Source organism: Trematomus bernacchii, unplaced genomic scaffold (genome assembly GCF_902827165.1).
Source record: "Trematomus bernacchii unplaced genomic scaffold, fTreBer1.1, whole genome shotgun sequence".
NCBI lineage: Eukaryota > Metazoa > Chordata > Actinopteri > Perciformes > Nototheniidae > Trematomus > Trematomus bernacchii.
In genome coordinates this window covers 19,267,458-19,288,206 of record NW_022988043.1, presented here as the reverse complement: position 1 = coordinate 19,288,206, position 20,749 = coordinate 19,267,458, and the positions used below count along the sequence as shown (strand labels likewise).

Sequence of the window (20,749 nt, the reverse complement as noted above, 5' to 3'; positions counted from 1 at the left end):
TCAACCAGGCTTTACCACAATGCTAATAGAATAAACTATCTCACTGTTACCCTGACCAAACCTAAAAGACAAAGAAAGAAAACAACTAAATGCTAAAAAACGTTTTCTCAACACAGACAAAGACGGGGCACTAAAAAACATTGGCTATTGCTATGACAACGAAATAGCCCTTCAGGGGTCTGATGTAGCAGATATCCAGACCAAGACTTGGTTGTGCAGTAGTGGGTCCTAAAACCCAGAAAAGACCACTTCCGGTTCCCTCGTCTCAAAGTCAATGGTTTTTTTAACGTGTTGTTGGTTAGAAGCCTGAAATAAGGTATTTGGTTAACACAAGTCTTTCAAGAATTTTCATGTTTTGCTCTACGACATAAAATATGTCAGCGAATACATTAATTGTGAATGCCCAAAGTTCTATATGTGTCATAAAATGGCGGTTGTTAACAAGTCACTACTCAATGTCACCACACCACATATGAGTCCGTCTTTAGCTAAGCGTTGGTGATGCACAGCCATACTACGCTAGTCGTGTAGTACCTTTACAGCATTACGTTAGCTTTTTTTGTCCAGGGACCCCTTGTTATGCTAATTTCCGGGCTAGTCTACAAAAATAAGTAATCACTTCACCACTCTATTGTTTAAAGTCAAAGTAGAGACACAAGATGACTTGAGGCGACGTGAACGGCCAGATTGTTTCACAAGTAGCCAGTTGGGTATAACCGATGGGTTTGAAGATTGCATTTTTGGCCTATTCATTCTGCCTCATTCGTCCAAAGTTTAACCGAGAAACCACAGCGCACTTAATTATGATTGGTCAATGAACCCTGGGCTGAAAATGGATACCACAATCTTGCCTTGTTGCCTTCAGATTCCGTATTTTCGAGTGCAGAATCTGTTAATAGAGATTTATACTCCTACAGTAAGGGCAACATCTTCAATGTTGCACAACTCAACTAGGATAGAGCTAACCTGCCTCCACGATGTGTATAACATCTATGTGTTGAGTAAGCTATGTTGAAATGTCTGTTAGAGTGATTTGACTCCGTGTCCGCAGTCCATTAATGCCTGGAAGATATTCCCTCCAGATAAAAGTGATAGATGGAGGCCATTACAGGTCCACCAATTACTGCAGGGCTATGGAGATGGAAACACTAACACAATGCAGGCAGACAAAAATCTTAATCACAGTCAATTTAATTTGAAAGAAAATGATTGCCCTGATCGTAACACCGGTGCAACGATGTCTTGACTAGACCAGGACCTCATTACGCCTGAAAACGGTCATTACAAGAAATATAAATGCGAAACAAGCACTGTGTATATTTCTGCTATACATCGAGTTCTCTGCAGCTGTGTGTGGAAATATTTTACAATTCAGAGTGTTACGACCAGTTATACACAAATAAGTGCTATGGGATGCCTTTAGAGTAAAACAGATCAGAAAATGAATCTGCAAATGTAAGTTAAGCAATACAGTGCTTTACAGATAATGTTTTATTTAATATTAGCAGGAGGAACTAAGGGATCCTTTATTTCTACACTTACTCTAAACAGGCAATCAAAGCACAGTTGTACTCTAAAGATAAGAGCTGACACAAAAATTAGCTTGTTATGAATCTGTTTCTTCCACATTTTATTAATAGATAATAATAGATCATTTTTCTTCACACCATTATCCCTCCATTATATAATTGAAAATGTGTTTGAAACAGTGTCAATCATCTACAAGAGTTAAAATAATTGGGAAATATCTTTTACATTTTTTAGATAGATGGCATGTTTTTGAAGATTTTTCGTCTCTCTGTTTTTCTTTCATTGAATGTGCATGTGGTTGCTGTTGCTTATATTTCTTTGAGGACTTCTGTGTTCGAGATGAAATAGAGTGTTGCATAAATGACTCTTAAAACCAGAAAATGAATTAGCATTTGACTTAAATTAGGGTACTACTCCACAGTGCAGTTAGTATTTTTTCCTTCTGGTGATTGCTTTCACACGTAAAAAATGTTCGTCTGCCCCAGAGTTTATTTTCAAGAATAATCTTATTGTCTTTTTGTCCCTACAGTTACATTGTTCATTTGCTAAGTCATTTAATTGTTGGTATGGTCAACATACATGTCCCATAATCCAGCTGCTGTTGTCCAATTGAGAGGGAACATGTATGAATCCTGACAATCTTTGAAAAATAAGAGTGAGGCGTTTGGTGGGTTTGGAGGGTGTAAAGGGAATATGTTTGACAGAATAAGATCATACCTGGGGAGCAAGAGCATCTTATGTACAGACGCCTGCAGCATTTTAAGAAGTAGACCTACTTACTCTAATAAATATCAGGAGTAAATTGCAAAAGTAGGTCAGAAGCAGTTGAGGAGATTTCAAAATAAGATGTATATGCATTCTTAAAAAGTTAGATTTAAAATGACTACACCAGGTATAAACCAGGCGTTTTTGTAGGCCGAGCCTGAAGTTATCACCGCCTGACCTTTTTCGAACATTAAAGCATGTACACATGTCACATTAGAAGCAAAAAACAAACAAATATGAACCTGTCAATTAGCATAATAGGCCCTAAGCACTTCAACTTGAAATTATCAGCATAAAAAGCAACAATATTATCGGAGCATTAGTGCTCAGTCTGGCTTTTTGTTGCAGTTTCCAGTCTTATTCATTATAATATTGCAAAGTAATGTCAGATCCTGAATATCTTATCTATAAATGTTGCTTTAAAAAAATTCAAATCATCATGAGGTATTTTTTCCCCACAAATCCTTGAAATGGTTTTGGCTTAAATGACAACATTTAATGAAAGTTCAAAACGTTTATATTGACCATCACGTTAATTTCACTCTTCAATCACTTGCATATAGACTCTTATTGCACTATTCCACTATTTTTCTTTTTATATTTACTTTCACTATTCTTTCTGTTTTTTCTGTTTTATTGTGTTGCACTGTTGGAGGAGCCTGGGACCTAAGATTTTCATCATCATAACTACACTGTAGCTATGTTCGCATGACCAATAAAAGCCTTGAACCTTGCACTCTGTTGGTCACTCAATCAGCCGCTTCTCATTAGCTGGCAAGATTTTCAGTATTCAGCTCAATGCAGAGCTCCTATCCTCTTCCTGAATGCCTAATTGTGAAAATGACTTGTGTTTGAAGGTCAAACCATCAACAGTCTTATAAATTCATTTTTGCTAGATTGAAAGATGTAAATATTAATTCCAAAAAGGATGTATTTGCACATGAGGACCATCTAAAATCATTCTGACCGTGAGCCAAAAACAAAAGATATTAAAGACCCATGGGTTTTTATGTATGCATGACTGACTCACATGATAATTGTCAAATTATGAATCAAAATGTTATGGAATAGCATTGTTTCCCACAGATTTGAAATATACTTGGGGGGGTGCTGGTAGCGGGGGGGGGGGGGGGGGGGGGGGGGGGGGGGGGGGGGGGGTTGAGGTGACGTGCCTTTGTGACGTGCAACAACATTAACATTAACCTTTCTGTTGGTCGCTTGTTAGCAGACCCTTCACGCCATGGCAGAGCGAACAGGTACAGGCAGGGCCCATAGTGATAGCCCTATAGTTTAAATCTACTACCCACAAATACACATATGGACATGGGTTACTATTTAAAACAAATGGTAAATGTATTTAGGAACCTATCCATGTGATTTTAAGTAGGGGTGGACCTCAAATCCTCTAGGGGGGTCCGGGGGAATGCTCCCCCGGTAAGATTTTTTATTTTATTTTGGAGTTAAATGCATCAATCTGGTGCATTTTGAGGGGAAAATAAAGAGACTAGATCTATGGGAACACCTATATGAAACAGAACTGTATACATTTCAATAATCATAAAGTGTATCTTACCTTTTTTCCCCTAGTTAACTTTTTTATTTTTTATTCATGCATATTTTACTAATCACTACCCCCTCAAATGGAAATATGCGTTTACATAAATGGTGACCAAACCGTTTGATACCCACTGAGAACTTGGACTAAGTTAACTATCTAAACACTCAGAGAGTCCTTTACCTCACCTGAGCTGAGGTTATCCCGAGCTTGAATGACACACAGAGACCAATCGAGGGCTTTGATTTATGATCTGTATGACAGATCCGACAGTGCCAGATGCCGACAGTGGCCATGTCGGCAGGCCAAATCATGTAGACAGCCAGTCACCCTGTGTGAGGCAGGCCACTTAACAGGCCAGGCCATCGGGAAACCCCCCGGTCCTCCCGATGGCCAGTCCGGGACTGGGTACAGGAGGCGTAGAGCGAGGGATCATTGTCCACAAGTTAATCGATCGCAGATGGCGCCGTGGTCGCGGACGAAAAAAAACCAAACAAAAAAACTAAATGGGTCGCGAAATATACTTGGGCGGCCGTTAATATACCTGGGCGGCCGTTAATATACCTGGGCGGCCCGCCCAAGTATAGTCTATGTGTGGAAAACCCTGAATAGGACCAAAACCGAATTTGAATACCTCCTGATCCCCCTTCTGGCTTCAGATCCAGCCAGGTGTCCTGTGAGTGATGAATATCAATAAATACAACTCAATCAAACCCCTAGTGACAGACTATTTTGCTCATCGTGCATATATTAATGATAGATGCAGTAGACAGTGCTTAATTAACCCCAATAGAAAATTATAGCAAAGTAAAGCTGTTATGCATTTTTAATATTGTTTAAAATAAACACTCAGTTGATTGATGAAAGACATACAATTATATACATACAGTACGGCCGCACTGCTGTGATACTGTACATCCGTGCAAATCTTTCCTGCAGTTTATAAGTATACATTCCACAGTTATATCTCTCACAGGCTCCGCCCTCTACTGGACTCTATGGGTACTCCCCTCGATCCTATCATGCAAGCATTCTTTCACTGAGACTTTCTAGACGTAGCCGGACCCTGGGCGGGCCTACCTGAATGCGCGCGCATCTCACCGCATAAGAGGAGGCCTCGCCTCCTCACTGCCATCCCTTTCTCTTCAGCAAGGCAGTGAGTAACTGAGTGAAGAGAGACGGACAAAGAAATATTTTACAAAAGCATACGAAGAACAATGGACTCACCTGTGGAGCGCCCCTGTCCTTCGTGTCCAGGTTCCATTGAAGGTGACGACCTCCATGGCCGGTGTATCGAGTGCCTGGGGTCCGACCACGCGGCAGCCAATCTGGCTCCGACTGCAGTCTGCAGCGCCTGCCGACTGATTCCTCGCTCTGGCCGCCATCAAAGGCTGGCGCTGTTTAAGGGGTGCTACGTCTCGCCGGTGGAGGACCCAGAGCTTGACGTGGTGGAGATGGAGGACCTCGAGCAGGGAGTGCCCTTCGTCTTCGCCATCCCAGCGGCCCGGACGGGTCCGAGCGTCGGAGAGAGGGACGATGATGAGGACACCTCGTCGTCCGAGATTTCCGGTGACCGCCAGGAAGGCCATCAGCAGAACAGGTCTGCACGACAGGACTTCTCGGCGGTGATGGCTATGGCGGCGGAGCGTGCAGGCTTGCCGCTCCCCTCACCGTTGCCACCGAGGCCGGTGAGCCGCCTGCGTCAGGGCTTTTACGGCCCGGCCCGTCCGGCACAGCCGGCCTTCGTTTCACCCCCCCTGCCAGACATCTGGCGGTGTGTGGAGGCCACGTGGCGGCAGCCACTGAGAACGAAGGCTCCGGTGGCTACTTGGGTTGGAATCCTCAGAGTGGAGGGCCACTCTGACACGGAGTGTCCCGGTGTGCCCCCACTGGAGGGAAGCCTAGCGGCCCATCTTCTTCCGCAGACAGCCGGGTGGGCAGAGGGGAGAAGGCCCCTGCCCCCGCTGTCGCGTGACCGTGAGATGCTTGAATATCTGGATAAGATATTCAGGCTCGGGGCGCAGATGACGGCGACGGCCAATAATCTAGGTGTGTTGGGAGTGTCGCTGATTTCCCCTCAGCAGGACACTCCGCTTGTAAATGCGCTCCCACGGGAGTGCGCCGCGGCGCGTTCAAGGACCTCAGTAGAGAGTCGGCCCTTTCTGTGTCGACCCCCCATGGGCAGAGCTTCCCTTCACGGGTGGGACGGGTCGCCAGAGAATACCACAGCTTTATAGCTGGGGCCCCACAGTTGATTGCACATCCCCTAACACAGTGTTATGGGGAATGAAAACGCAGCTGCGTGTTAACGGAGTGGATGGACAGGACGCTGAGACTGGGTTATTCACTCCAGTTTTGCAGCATCCCTCCTCCGTTCACAGGCATAAGAGAGGCAAAGCTATCATCCCGAGGGGAGATTTTCTCTCAGCAGAGGTTCAGGCCTTGGTGCAAAAACAGGCAGTGTCTGCTGTGACGTTAGCTGTCTGCATCGTCGAGCATAGCTAATTTAAATTAACAATATCAATGCATACAGTTACCTAACTAGCAAACTAACTAATGTACGAGGATGACCTTATTATACCAACCTCACATAGAAGCTGTTTGTTCTACAGTATAATCCTTCTTAATGTTTTACACTTCTCTAATATGTTTTAACTTGTATGCTACGGATAGCATCGTTAGCACAGATATAGCACTGAATAAAAACACCAGTGAGAAATAAAGTCCTTGAATTTCACTTACCGAAGAAACTGCATTCAGTGACGGTCTGTTTTAACTGCAGAGCCATAAAATAAATCCGATATTTAAATGAAGAATAATCCACCAGGCACTAACACAACAAACACGTCCGAGTTCAAGTTGTGTTCCCCGCATCAGCCTCGCAGCCTCGCCCAGGGGCGGACTGGGACTACAAATCATCCCGGGACTCTCGACCGGCCCACTTCGGTACCGCCGGCCCACCTCGGTACCGCAAGTAAATACTGCTAGTAGATTGTCTACGGAGACGGGGACGGGGACGGGGGTGCTAGTGACTTATCCGACCGGCCCTCATCGTCCAACCGGCCCACTTCAGTACCGGCCCATCGAGATTCGTCCCGATGGCCAGTCCACCCCTGGCCTCGCCCCTGTAGCATCCTGGAGCTTACTGAGCTAACGGAGCTACTAGCAGAGAGACAGAAAGCTAGAAGCAGCAGTGACTGCAGAGACCTGTCACTCAAGGTGACCACGCCCTAATTTATGCAAACACTTTAAGACCTAATATAAATAAAAGGGTTGCGTTATAAAACAATTCACTCACCAATTCATAATCATGAAGGTGGAATCTAACTATATCCCGAATAATTGTTATTGCATCCAGGGGTAGAAACATGTTTATTTCTGCTGTAAAGTTGGGCATTTTAACATGGGGGTCTATGGAAATTGATCCTTTCTGCAGTCATCGCCTATCGGCCAATAGATGAACTGCAGTTTGTGGCACTTCCTTATTGGCCTCCCGGTTCTGCCCCAGAGTTTGCCGCTTGGTACCTCCCCATTCTCTCCCTGAATATGAGGGAACCCCGTCGATGGAACCACCTGACAACTAGTTGGACTAGTTGGACCTCCCCCACCCCCTCCGCACGGCCCCACCTGCATGTGCCCACACCGCTGCCGATGACACGTGCAGGATTATACCGGTGACAGCTCCAGGCTTTAAGCCCCACAGCCACAGTTTAGTCGGTGTCTTTCTCAAATAGTCCAGCGGTTTACCTCTGCCTTCGCTCCGGGGTTTTGTTTCAGGCAGCTAAAAAGAAGGGATGCGTCCAGGGTCCTTGAACGCCACAAACAAGTTCAGGAGGGTGACAAAACCAGGACTCTCCTGTTGATTCATCTCCGCTCCTCTCAGGGATATTTCCACACCTCTCTCCTCTATATGGCAAAGTTCCTGGCTGAATTACTGGGGTGCACACTTCCAGACAAGGGCACCCCACCTTTGATCGAGGTAAGGATGCTTCAAAATGCACACACACAAGATTGCATGTTATTCATGGCAAAAAAAAAGCCACAGAGTGCCTATTCACTCCATGATATGGCAACAAGAGGCTGAGGCTTTGTTCATTACTATGATTGACAGCTGCCATGATGTAAAGTACTTTATCAACAGTTCCCGCGCGGTTTCAGGTCGCTCTCCACACACTGGTACACACGGTGTTTGCAGACTAATGCCCATTATTTCCTTCTCAATCAATTTTATATTTCTTAAAATTAAAAATAAACTTAGCGTTTATTGTGAATTTGTAATGACCCGTTGTTTCTCGGTGGTGTTTATTTTCTGTACGACATATTTCTTCATGTCATGTTTAGACACTGGCCCTGGGATTCAAATGCCAAGATTATTTGGGTCAGTGTGCCACCCATACTATGACACACACCCACACGCACACGCACACACACAAACACAAACACAAACACAAACACACCTAACCTGTGCAATACTACCATGTTTGTGCCTAAGGACTGTTCACATATTTCTAGCTCTGCATGGATTGATGGATACATCTGCACTGCTGTGAAATAACTGGCTTAATAATAAAGTTAAAATAATAAAGTTATTATTGCATTCATTATTGATTAACTTTCTACGGTATTATGTTTGTGAAACTGTATCGATTGTCAATGACTAAATCGATTTTGAAATATAGCTACTCACGATATATGGAATCTTAACCTGTGTGTAATGGAAGATATAGAATAGCCAGATTCTTGCCAATACACAGTCCTAACACACACAAGCAATTACTTCCTGTTATACCACTTGAGCACCTTTGAATGGACATGCGTTCACTTTGAACAAAGTGATGCAAATCAGCTTATCGTTTTGTGATTTCCACCTCTATCCTTAACTTAGACACCCTTACCGGAGGCACCATTAGTCAGATAAGTCATTTTATCGACTGATGATGAATTGATTCATGAACTAGTCAACAGATGGGGGATGAATGTTTCAAACCACAATGTGCTGTATGCGTGAGTAGAGGGTTTTCTGTTTTATACAGAAAAGTGGCCCCTCTGTAACTGTGCTGCTTTAAAGTTTAGGATCTTACCTTGGAAGTCTGAGGGGTCATGAGGTGATGACTGTAGGGCCGTAGTTTTCAAAAACATTTGCTTGTTTCTTGTGAATTACCAAAGGGTTTAATAGATTCAGAGGAGAGAAGTTGAGCCTTTTTTGGCGCCCAGGATATGTGACTGGCTGCAGGTCTCTTGGTCTATACAAAACTACATGAATCCTTTGTAACAACAGTCCCGTTGTTATTCGTGTAAAGGAGGGTGTGGTTTGCAGTTTGGGTATAGGCTGCGTCCTTCAAAAAATCAGCAAGGTGCTGAGCAAGTGCAGTATAGAGTAATGGAGGAAAGCAATTAAAAGTATTTTTATTTCCTTAAGTTAACACAGGATGATGCCCCATAAACCACCATAACCTTTAAAGATAAAACATTTATTTATGCATTCATGTTGTACATTTTACAGTCACAGATTGTTGTTACTAAAGAGGAAAGTGAAATGAATGAAAAGGGATGAAGGCACATTGAAAATAAACGGATAAGGTGTTTTTCACCCTCTTATGTAAAAAATAACATTGACATTTTGATTAAAATATTACAAGGAAGGCAAAAACAATTCATCTTTGTATCTGCGATTTAGACATGTTAAAAATGGGACTTGCATTGCATAACACCAGCCCTAATCCACAATCACCACAGGATTGTTAATCCATCAGGCATCGTCTCAATCTGCCCCATACACACTGTGTGTGTGAGTCAAGTATTAAAATCATCTCAGAACTGTGACAGAGAGGATCATCATAGTAACTTCTGGAAATGAATTGATGACCTGCTTGGCTTTACACTGGACAAAGATTAGATTCACACACTGTTATATAAAGCCTTAATTTCCAAAACATCGATCTATTTACTGGATGCTAACATTTATTTGAGACTTTATGTCATTACACAGTATGAAAAGTAATGCACAATTGTTCCTGTTTATGATTTGGATAAGTTAGGGCATACCATGCTGCTTTTTTGGTAAAGATTCCACGATCAGACAGATTTAGAATTTGCTCGGCAACAACCTAATGAGTGTTGCGTTAGCTTATCCAAACTTTGATAAGTACACTAACTTCTAGTTAAAAGTATTATAATATCAATCATGGCACTATTTTACTTCAAGGCTACTATTGTCTGCTCACATCAAGGTACTTATGGTTGGTAAAGTAATATAGCTCTATGCAGCAACATCCACCATTGCCTTTTGATTAATCTAATTCAGCGGTTTTCAAAGTGTGAGGCGCGCCTCCCCGGGGGGGGGCGCCAGAGAGCTTCAGGGGAGGCGCAGCGTGAGAAAAAAAGAAAAGAGAAAGGGTAAAATCTAGCTCGTTAACTTGGCGGCAACATCGATTGATTTTTAGTGAAGTTACCTAAAGTGAGAGAGGAGACAGCGTCTGGCAGAAAATGTCACTTGCACACTTTTGGCTGTCTGTGGAGACCGAGTTCCCCCACCTCGCCAAAAAGGCTGTAAAAGTGCTCATTCCCTTCACCTCCGCCTACCTGTGTAAGTGCGGGTTTTCCGCCTTGACTTTGATCAAAAGCAAGTACCGGTCAATCCACCCTAAAAATAGCCTTGCCACCCCAGATGCCACCCCAGTTGACAATTTTGTTTTAAAATAAATGTTGTGGCTCATCGGACATTTATGAGAGAAAATCCCTAATGTCCGAGTGCAAGTGAATGCAGCACAAGACACGAGCCTTGTAACCCCTCCCCCGGCCCTGGCGCGAGCGTGGACATGTGATTGGCGGCGATTTCATTTGAACGGGAAGGCACAAAACGAGAAGCATTCGGACCCAAGTAGACGGAAGGAATGAGGTATTTGCGGTCTACAATGACAGAGAAGAGACTGTGAAGTTTGGCTGTACTCAGCACAGAATCAATATGCACTAAAGCTGTAGATCTTAATCAGTTTGTGAGGCGTTTTGCTGAACAAGATGGTAATCGCCGCAGTCAGCTGTTATAGGCATGCCAACTCGATGCTCTGCTCACGGATGACTCGATAAGCATAAAAAACTGTTAAGATGATGACCTTACGTGTGTAAATATATTTTTTTCTTTGTGCAGATATACGTGAATTTGTGCCAGGCGACATGAATGATGGGAATATACTGCGGCATGTCATTCCCTTGACAGTGTTTTTTGAAACACAATTGTTATCAAGTCTAAAAAATACAATTATTCATATCTTTTCCCTGACGGACATGCAAAAAAAATGCTTTATATTTAGCTTAGATCAGCATTTATGATATAATAAATCCTTGTTACAGGAGCTTTGTTTAGTCACAAATTATAATTTTGTCCCACTAGAGAATACTATTTGATATGATAAATATGTCGGTTAAAGAGGATCACGTACAAGGTGTTGGAGTGCTAGCATACATAGTGATGTCACTACGTCACGGAAGTTAACAAAGGACTACAATCAAGGCGTTTCAGGCAGTGGCGGATTGTGTGGGAGAGAAACCCCTTCCGGAGGGAACATGGGGAATTTAGCCTTTGCAGACCATTTACATGCACCAAAACCCCAAAACACGCTACAGGAAAGGGAAAATCCCCAAAAGCATAGTAGACTCTTTTCAAAGATTGCTCTTTGTTTTTAGAAAACACTGAGTTTTAAGGAAAACATTTACAATTTTTTCTTGCATAAAGTGCTTTTCTTTTATGTTTCATTTTTTAATGAAACACTTAGTTAAATAAGTTTTTCTTCTTATATCAACACTTACAGGCATCTCTCATCCTCAATTTCTTTGTTCTGCTTCAGTTCTTTCTCGCACCTTCAACATTTCTTCTTTCAGGTTCTTTCTCTCAGTCACAGCCTTGTCATTCACTCACACTCCCTGCTGCCAGGCCTCTTCTCTCCTCTGTCTCTTTATTTATGCAGACTTCAAGCAAGGCTTTTTCAAGTGCTATGCAGTTTTCAAAGGGCAAAGAAAAAAGATTAACATCACTGTACCCTCAAAGCCTGTCTGCGCAGTTGAAAATATTTGTGCTCAAATTTGAAGAAGTCCAAAGAAGTGCTTTTGCAGTAGAGGACACTTTGAAAAGAAGAGCTGGATTCTGAGATCAGAGAATAAGTAACACTGTATATAATGCACATGATGTATGATATGCTCAGTGTGTTGATATGGAAAAGCCTTGAGTACAAAAGCTCAAGCACTTCAGTTGTTGTGTTTATTCAGTAGAAACTAGAAAAAGTAACTTGTTTAAGGGATGCTCCGATCGCCAATTTTGGAGCTGATCGCCGGAATCAGTATCGGCCGATACCGATCGCCGATCCGATCGAGTGGGTGGGGGCTATGGGGATCTTCCATTTAAAGTGATGTTTAAAACTCAGTTAATGGGGCTCATTCAAAATGAAAATGTTTAAATTCCCCACAGCAGGGACTGAGATACATCAGGACTGAATGCCTTCATATGACATACCAAGGTTGTGTGATGTGTACAAATATAAATTCAGCATTAGAACTCTTTTTCAACCAACAATTTATTATAAATATGTTTTTCTCAACCAACTATTTATAAAAATATAAGAAACTGGAAAATCTTACTATTTACAATATCAGAACTTTTTCAACCAACTACTCATTATAAATGTAAAGACAGGGGGAGCAGTGGCAGGGTCTTTGTCCGTCTTCCAAGACAGTGGGGAAGGCTGCTGTGCAGGTGGGTCTGATGGTGCAGGGCTGCTGGTAGCTGTGTTGGAGGGAGGTACGTTTGATTGTCCCGGGTTGATGCTGGTGGCTGTGTGGGAGGTACGTGTGCTCTACGAGACCTCCTTGCTGGCCGGGTTGATGGTAGTGGCTGTGGTGGAGGCCTTTGTACCGAGGTGTATCTTGACCTGGTGGCAGGCACAGATGGAGGTGGAGGCAGCTGTAGTGATGCTGGTCTGCTGGTCCTTGGTGGTCATGGCAGTGGTGAAGGCCCTTGAGCCACAGTGTATCTTGACCTGGTGGCAGGCACAGCTGGAGGTTCTGGCTCCTGGATAGACGCCGCCTGTGGGCCGCAAGGCCCAGGCAGATGTGAAACCTCTCTGTAAAACAAATTAAAATGTAGGACAATAATTACTACTAAGTTCATTGAAATAAAGTTCAAGTGGCATGTTGCTTAAGCACAAATAACAAGACACAACTAAAAAGAAAGTTTGGGAAGTGGGGCAGGAGTCTCTCTGAGACACACACACACACACACACACACACACACACACACACACACACACACACACACACACACACACACACACACACACACACACACACACACACACACACACACACACACACACACACACACACACACCACACACACACACACACACACACACACACACACACACACACACACACACACACACACACACAGGTATTTCCAGTTACTTTACATTCAGTATAAAATCACCGACACACATATAAATAAATCTATAACAAAGTCCCCTCTGTACAAAACAGTAAAATACATGTCTATAGCAGCCAATGTAAATGTCTCCGTTGTGGGACGAATAAACGATTATTTTTACTGTAATATTTACACTTACCCATGTCCAAATGGATCCTTGTTGTCCCTGTATTCTTCTACTTCAGAAGAGTCGAAGCCTTCTGGTTCTGATGCTCCATTTTCACGAGTGCTAGTGAAAATAATCTCTAGCGCGTCCGTAACTGTTGTGTTTGTTTTAGCCATGTTCTCAGTCTCTCTCTTGTTTCCTCACATACGTTAACTGATGGGAGACACGTGGTTTATGTTTTTTTCTTGGTCGGTAGGTCCTTAGTGATTTCTTGAGTGACCGACATACGATACAACTAGTGATGTTACGTATTGCGCCGAGGCTTCGGAGCGTGTGTCGAGTAATCCCCCAAGCTTTTTGTGAAGCTTGTATCGAGGCTTGTATCGTTTTGGGCCAGTGACGTCATCAATGACAAACGAAGCCTCGCTGCCTGTTGATACCACGTGACTGCTTCAGAAAGTGCTTTAGATCGGATGAACCACAACGCTCATATTACCTATGGATGTATAATAAGAACGATATTACCCCTCCTGTACCCGGGCCCGGTGACACGATGGAATTAAGAGAGCTCAGACCCTCACTTGTATAGAGGTCGGAACATGTCATAAATGTAGGAATAAAAACATGAATAAATAAATACAGGAATAAATAGGATGCAGTGTTTTCAGGTAGATTCAGTGTGTGGGCTGTGGCTCAGCTGGAAAGCGGTTGACTCACAACCGCAAGGTCCCTGGTTTAACCACTGGTCAATAAGTCTTTTTTTTTTGTTTATAAAAGCTACAGCTAAATTAGATAATGTGGTTAATAAATGTATTCTTTGATATGGTTTAGCCTTTCTCAGGCTACAACATGGTTAAGTTTACGAATATTATTAAGGAATACAAATCCCTCTTTGGCTTTTCAATCACAATCATTAAACTGGAATAAATACAATATTGTTAACATGAAAATATGATTTTATGTTCGTTGTTTAGAGTTATTCTAAGGCTTTACTCATTGGGAACTCGGTATGAGATAGAGCACACTGCAGGGGCGGTTCTAGGGGGGGGCCAGTGCCCCCTCTAACACTGACTTTGGACCCCCCAGTCGCCCCCCTGAAAAAGAAAGAAAAAAAAAGTTTATGATTAAACGAGTTCTTGGCTGACGGAATAGGCGGAACTAACGATATTTGTCATTCTAGTCGGACCCATTAGAGCAGGGGTCTCCAACACGTCGATCGCGAGCTACCGGTATCTCGCAAGATCTCAATAGCCCCCACTTTACAAATATGTTTTTTTTTTTTTTTTTAACGCAAGCCGTCATCGCCACGGAGGAGCACACAGCCTCTGTGAGCGAGCGAGACAGAGAGAGAGAGAGAGAGCTAGAGAGAGCACACCTTTATCTATTTAATATAGTTGCAAAAAATAAAGTAAGAAATCATTGCAATGTGTACTATAGGACAGTAAAAAAAAAAAAAACAGTTTAAAAGGGGAGTGATTAGTCAAATATGCATAAATAAAAAGAAAGAATGCTAACTATAGGTAACATAAGATAAGAATAAACAAGTTTAAATGATTTGTTATTGGTTGTGATCATATTCTAAAGATGTTTGGATTATTGAAAAGTATACAGCTCCCTTTCATCTGAGTGTTGAGAGCTGTTTCCATCAATTCATGTTGTGCTCAAAGTGCACCAGATTGATGCATTTAACTTCAACATTTAAAAACATTTTTTCCCGGGGGTGCATGCCCCCGGACCCCCCTAGAGGATGTGAGGTGCACCCCCAAATAAAGCAGGTTAAAATAATTAAATTGCATACATTTTCTTTTAGTAAACACTGAAAACGGATCCCACAGACCCAAACAGCACACCAAGGTTAAAGGTAAGCATATAATAATGTGTAATGAAATAAATACCAATAACTGTATTGCATTGTTTTCTTATGCGCAATTACTTCATACTGTCTTTGTTTGTTTCGTCCTGCATTTATTGTGCCCCCCTCAGAAAATAACTGGCCCCAGCCTGGCCCCCCCCATTCAAATTGGTCTAGAACCGACGCTGGCACACTGTTGAGATGTCAAATCTGTTTTACACACTTTGACCAACAGGGGGGTTTGTGTTCAAATGAAGCCCATGATGAAGCCTCATGAGATGAACCCTTTTGCGAACCAATTGGCTGGAAAGCTTCAAAGCTTCATAAGGCTTCATCTGGCCATCACTACTAGATACAACCAAATCCCACACAGTGTAGCGGCCTTATTGGCTGCTGTGAGTCGTCGGGTAAAGTCTCACAATAGGTACCGCTGGAAAGCTACAGTTCCAGCGATTCGGTGGTTATCTGCATGATATTTGTACTCATTATAATCGAAAATATCGGATTAAATACGTAGAATATGCGCACTTCGACATGGCGCTGCGAGCGTCGACTCCAGAGGGAAGCCATCATGCTCTTACTTTGAAACCTTGAAATGCGGAAATGTCGTCATCAGCAGGCCATCACGTGGTTTCCACACGTGATGCGTACAGCGTCTCCAGCGGGTCGAGCGGTCCTGTGTGGACGGACACGTTTCTTGTGCCGATTCCGTGTGGACGGAAGACTTTTTTGATATCGACCTCGGTTCGTTTTCGTTTTCATCTCCGTGTGGCCGGGGCCTTGGTTAGGATCAAAGGAATGATTGACAGTTGTTTTTCCCTACTCTGATAATAAGGCTATTTTAACTAATTAAAGGTGGGGTAGGTAAGTTTGAGAAACCGGCTCGAGATACACTTTTTGTTATATTCCATGGAATGCTCTTAACATCCCGATAGCAATGAATATCTTAAGTGCTTTGACAAAAAATCCATAAAAGAAATGTCATCTGTGGAAGCCGTAGTACTGTAAAAAGCACAACCAATCATTTTAGCCGGCCCGGCTAAAATAACTGGATGGCCTACCTGCCTGTCAGCCTTCCATCTGTGCACAAACTTGTCTCGTGCCCTCATTGGTCATGTGCGCGTTCGTGTGTGTTGGAGGAGGGGCTCTGTAACCCCTAGATTCCACCGGGTCCGTCTGCGCCGCGTTGCGGTTTTGGTCCGGCCTCCTCCGGCGTCATACCCTACCAGGCGCGTTTCAGAAGCATTTCAGAAGCGGAGCGTCTTGCCTGCCGGCTCGCAGTTTTTGTTGATTTGGGCATATTTCCTGGACAGGCTACTTTGTACAGACAAAGTTAATAATAACTGTACTGTTCCAGTTATAAACGACATGAATCAAAGATGTGTTGCTGTATTTTAGTGGTAAAAAAATGCATTCATCATCATAATTATTCTATATATATATAATTTACACAGTGCCTGTAAACCGGAGGAGAACGCTGGCATTTCTCCTACTTGAAAGACTACGGAGGGATAGGGTCTGCACAATTAGTTTGTGTGTGTGTATATATCTATATATATATGCTATATATGCTCTGAACATTCCACTTCCTGCCTGCCCGACCTTACGTTACGGCTGCACCGCGACAAAAATAGGATTCGATCCTAATTTTAGAGGAGCCCTGCGCCGAGCCGATTCTGGGACGCTTCTGAGCCGTAACGCGCCGCGTGTGGTGGAATAGCACCCATTGACTAGAGTGGCCGCGATCGCCGTGAGCACCGCGGCGCAGCCGTAACGCGCCCGTAACGCGCCCGTAACGCGCCCGTAACGCGCCCGTAACGCGCCCGTAACGCGCCCGTAACGCGCCCGTAACGCGCCGCAGACGGACCCGGTGGAATCTAGGGGTAAGGAAGTGGCAGAATTTTCCGGCTGTGTATTTTCAAATTCTAGTGATCTCGAGCTGGTTTCTCCAAAATTACCTACCCCACCTTTAACTATAAGAACTAAGATGCAGGCTTGGGGAGGACTAATGGATTACATCATGTAATGTTAAGTAATCAGAATACAAGAAAAATGTAAATGTAGTCACTGACATGCATACATAGACATCATCAGATCACAGTTCTAACATTTGGGATTACACGCAGGAGCACCATTTTACAAAAAATCTATAAAAACAGCGTATTGTTTGTTGTAAAAAGAGCACATTTTATTTCTTCTTTGTTACAGTAGCTTTGATGTTCTGTAAGCTAAAACTTTAAAGAGGACATTTGCTAATTTTCAGGTTCATATTTGTATTTTGTGCCTCTACTGGGAAATGTCTCCATGCTTTAATGTTCAAAAAGCTCTTTATTGTTCTCATACTGCCTGTGCTGCAGCACCTCTTTTCACCCTCTGTCTGAAACCAGAGCCCAGTCTGCTCTGATTGGTTAGCTTGGCTCTTTTGTGGTTTTTGTGCATCTAAATGGTCTGCAACTACTGATCACCACACATCTTGTTAGTTGCTATGGACATGCACATGTGTAGATTTTCTCTTATTTGTTTCTTCACATGTTCAGAGCTGACTTTTCTACAAAGGATCTCATTTTCTGTGATCTGCATTAATCATCTGTAGAAAAAACATAGCTCAATTACATTACATTACATTTAGCTAATACTTCTTTCCAAATAGACTAACAATTAGTGAACCAAGAAGGAAGCCTTCTAGTATAAAGACAATCAAGTGAAGCTTGACTAGACAATACAATAGTGTGTTCCTTTTTTAGAGCCATTAGGAATATCTCACTGCACCAAAAATGTTGTACTTCAAGGTTAACTCAGACACATCGATGTAAAAAGATTACTTTCTTGCATCATGCTACTGCAGTTTTTTTTCTTTCTGGCTGCTTGTGTTGTTGGTGATCTGTTAGTATTTTTAACTGGGCTGTGTATTTAAACCCAGTGTTGGAGCTGAAGTTTAAAATGATGTATGGAGTTAGAAAGTGGTGAGCTTCCCAGGCCTGTGAAGCCTGCCCCTTACGAAACTTCCACCAAAGGGTTGCACTGTGGGTTATGTTTTGACAAATAAGAGGAATCAATTTTGATTTTTTTTGTTTTGTTATTTTAGCAGCACATCTGCTGAACACTGCAATCAATGTCTAAGTGTGTCTCGCTCCGAATGGGCTGCTAAGTTGGGACACTATATAGTATGATATCGTATGTAAAATATAGTATGAGGGCGCTAATGTCACTTCTGGTCAAACTTACGGCCCCGCCCACTTTCTGGCGAAAATAATGCATTAGAGCAAAGCGGATAATAATCGTTTCTTCATGTCTTAAAGCTGCCATGAGTCATATATATTGCCCCTCAAACAACAAATAAATCCAGAGTTATGGTTTTTTACTTCCTCTACAGAAAAAAGCACAGTAAAAGAAACATTCTAATTCAGAAATCACAAGTGCCTGTTGCCTGCCACTCGTCCACCGGCAGACAGACCGGACATCGACCCCCTATTTATGCGGAACTCTGTAAAAACAAAGCTGTCTATGCCGTCTGACGGCCTATTTGACACGAATTTCATATTTTTTGAGTAATTATACAGTTTTTGATGAACAGAAATATTGTTTTCTGGCATCACTTAAACATTTTACGGGGATAATCTGCATTTTGGTATGAGGGTGCACGCCAAAGGTAAGAGGGTGCAGCGCCCCTGTTACCTGGATTACACAGAACCCTGCTTCACACTTGCTTCACGATGTAAATGTGTCTTTTTTTCTGTAGCATTATATTCATATACAGTATGGGTGCTGAGAAAAGACTGTTATAATACGTCATCTTCATCCATTGGTTTGAGTACACTTTTGAAGCCACAAGTTTTCAATTATAGTACTTCTTTTAGTACTTCTGTGCATTAGTGCCTTATTGCAATGTAGTGCACTCTGAGTCCCCAGACGGTGCCCTTCTGCATACTTCTTGCACTCAATAGTCGCCATCTTGGCTAAGTTACAGTTGATGAGGGACAAACAGTGATTGCAGTTGCTCCAGTGAAGACAGCACTACACTAATGAAAGTTATTTGATTGGGTTGAAGGTTACTATATTTGACTGCTGACAAAAAGATTGCTTAGCTAGCTAGCTAGTATGGAACTACATTTGTTCCATCTGATTTTTTAAATTGAAAACTCATTGAATCTCTTGCACAGCATGATTATGCATTGAAATGTTGTACACACCGAAACACCATCGTTTAACCGGGTTTTTCCTGCATCCCTCTTCTGTTCCGTATGAGCAGAGCTTGATTTGGCTGGAAGTTGGTTTGACTTAATCTACAATGGACTGCTTTTCCTTGGGTTCCAATGTTTAATCTAAATGTTACACATAGTATTCTTGCAACTGAATTTGGCCAATCGAATTTGAGCAACTTGAGTTTGTACATAATTCATTTTTGAAAACGAGAAGTTTTGATTCTGAATTTGTTCAATTAAATTCAGAGGCAAAAATGCAGTTAAATAATTCCAATGCATTATTATTTGTTGCTGGATATTCAATGCCTTTTTAATTGTAAAATAGGACGGAACAGATTTACTTTTATACTTAGCACCATCGACTGTCACTAAATGCAGCCTTGTGCGAAGACACCCAGTTGAAATTCACATCCTTCGCAAGTGCACGACATAACAGTCTACTAAGAATCTGAATGGAACCACAGCACATGAGTTGGTTCTCTCACGCAGACAGGCGGAGGAGGAGCAGGAGGAGGAGGAGGAGGAGGAGGAGGAGGAGGAGGAGGAGAGGGAAAGTACTTGGCAAGCAGCAATTTAATTGAAAGAATAAAGAGCCAAGGTTATTTTGAAAGATACCATTCTTTAAAGCTTTCATCGCCATGACAACTATTGAAATCTCTGAATGACGTAAACACACAACGCCGTTGCAACTCAGGTTACAGTTAACGATATTGAGTTGTTGCTTTGGTTTTAAACTTTCACATTTAAAAAAAAAAAAGTAAATTTCCAAACTGATGAAGACTTCAGTTCGGGAGAGATTCAGGAGACCTAAACTGTGACGTTACGAGGCCCTAGTATGCTAATTTTCAGGTTTATATTTGTTGTGATTGGTTGTAGTGATGTCACTATGTTACGGAAGTAAACAAATTAGTCCAATGGAGGCGTTTCTGGCAAGAGGGGAGTGTGTGGGAGAGAAACTCCCTCTGAGGGAACTTTGGGATTTTAGTTTTTGCAGATCATTTACATGCACACAAACCTATATAACACACTACAGGGAAGAGAAAAGCCTAAAAAGCACAATAGGACTTCTTTAACACATTTGTTGGCTACAATAACCTCTTAATGTTTTCAATTTATGATAATTTCCTGGTGCAGAATTATTATTTTTACACACAACATGTGTTTCAATGTGCTTATTTCATGCTCAGACCACTCTGCCTTTTTAAGGCAAACTTTAGCTTAGAATATTAAAGGTAATTAAACTGTATGAGAGGAAATATAATTT

The 20,749-nt window shown here is 42.5% G+C and overlaps 1 pseudogene; it reads right to left on the bottom strand.

Moving 5' to 3' along the window:
* Positions 1-12,696: 12,696 nt before the first annotated feature.
* LOC117472603 overlaps positions 12,697-20,749 on the bottom strand; it is a 46,256-nt pseudogene continuing 38,203 nt past the window's right edge.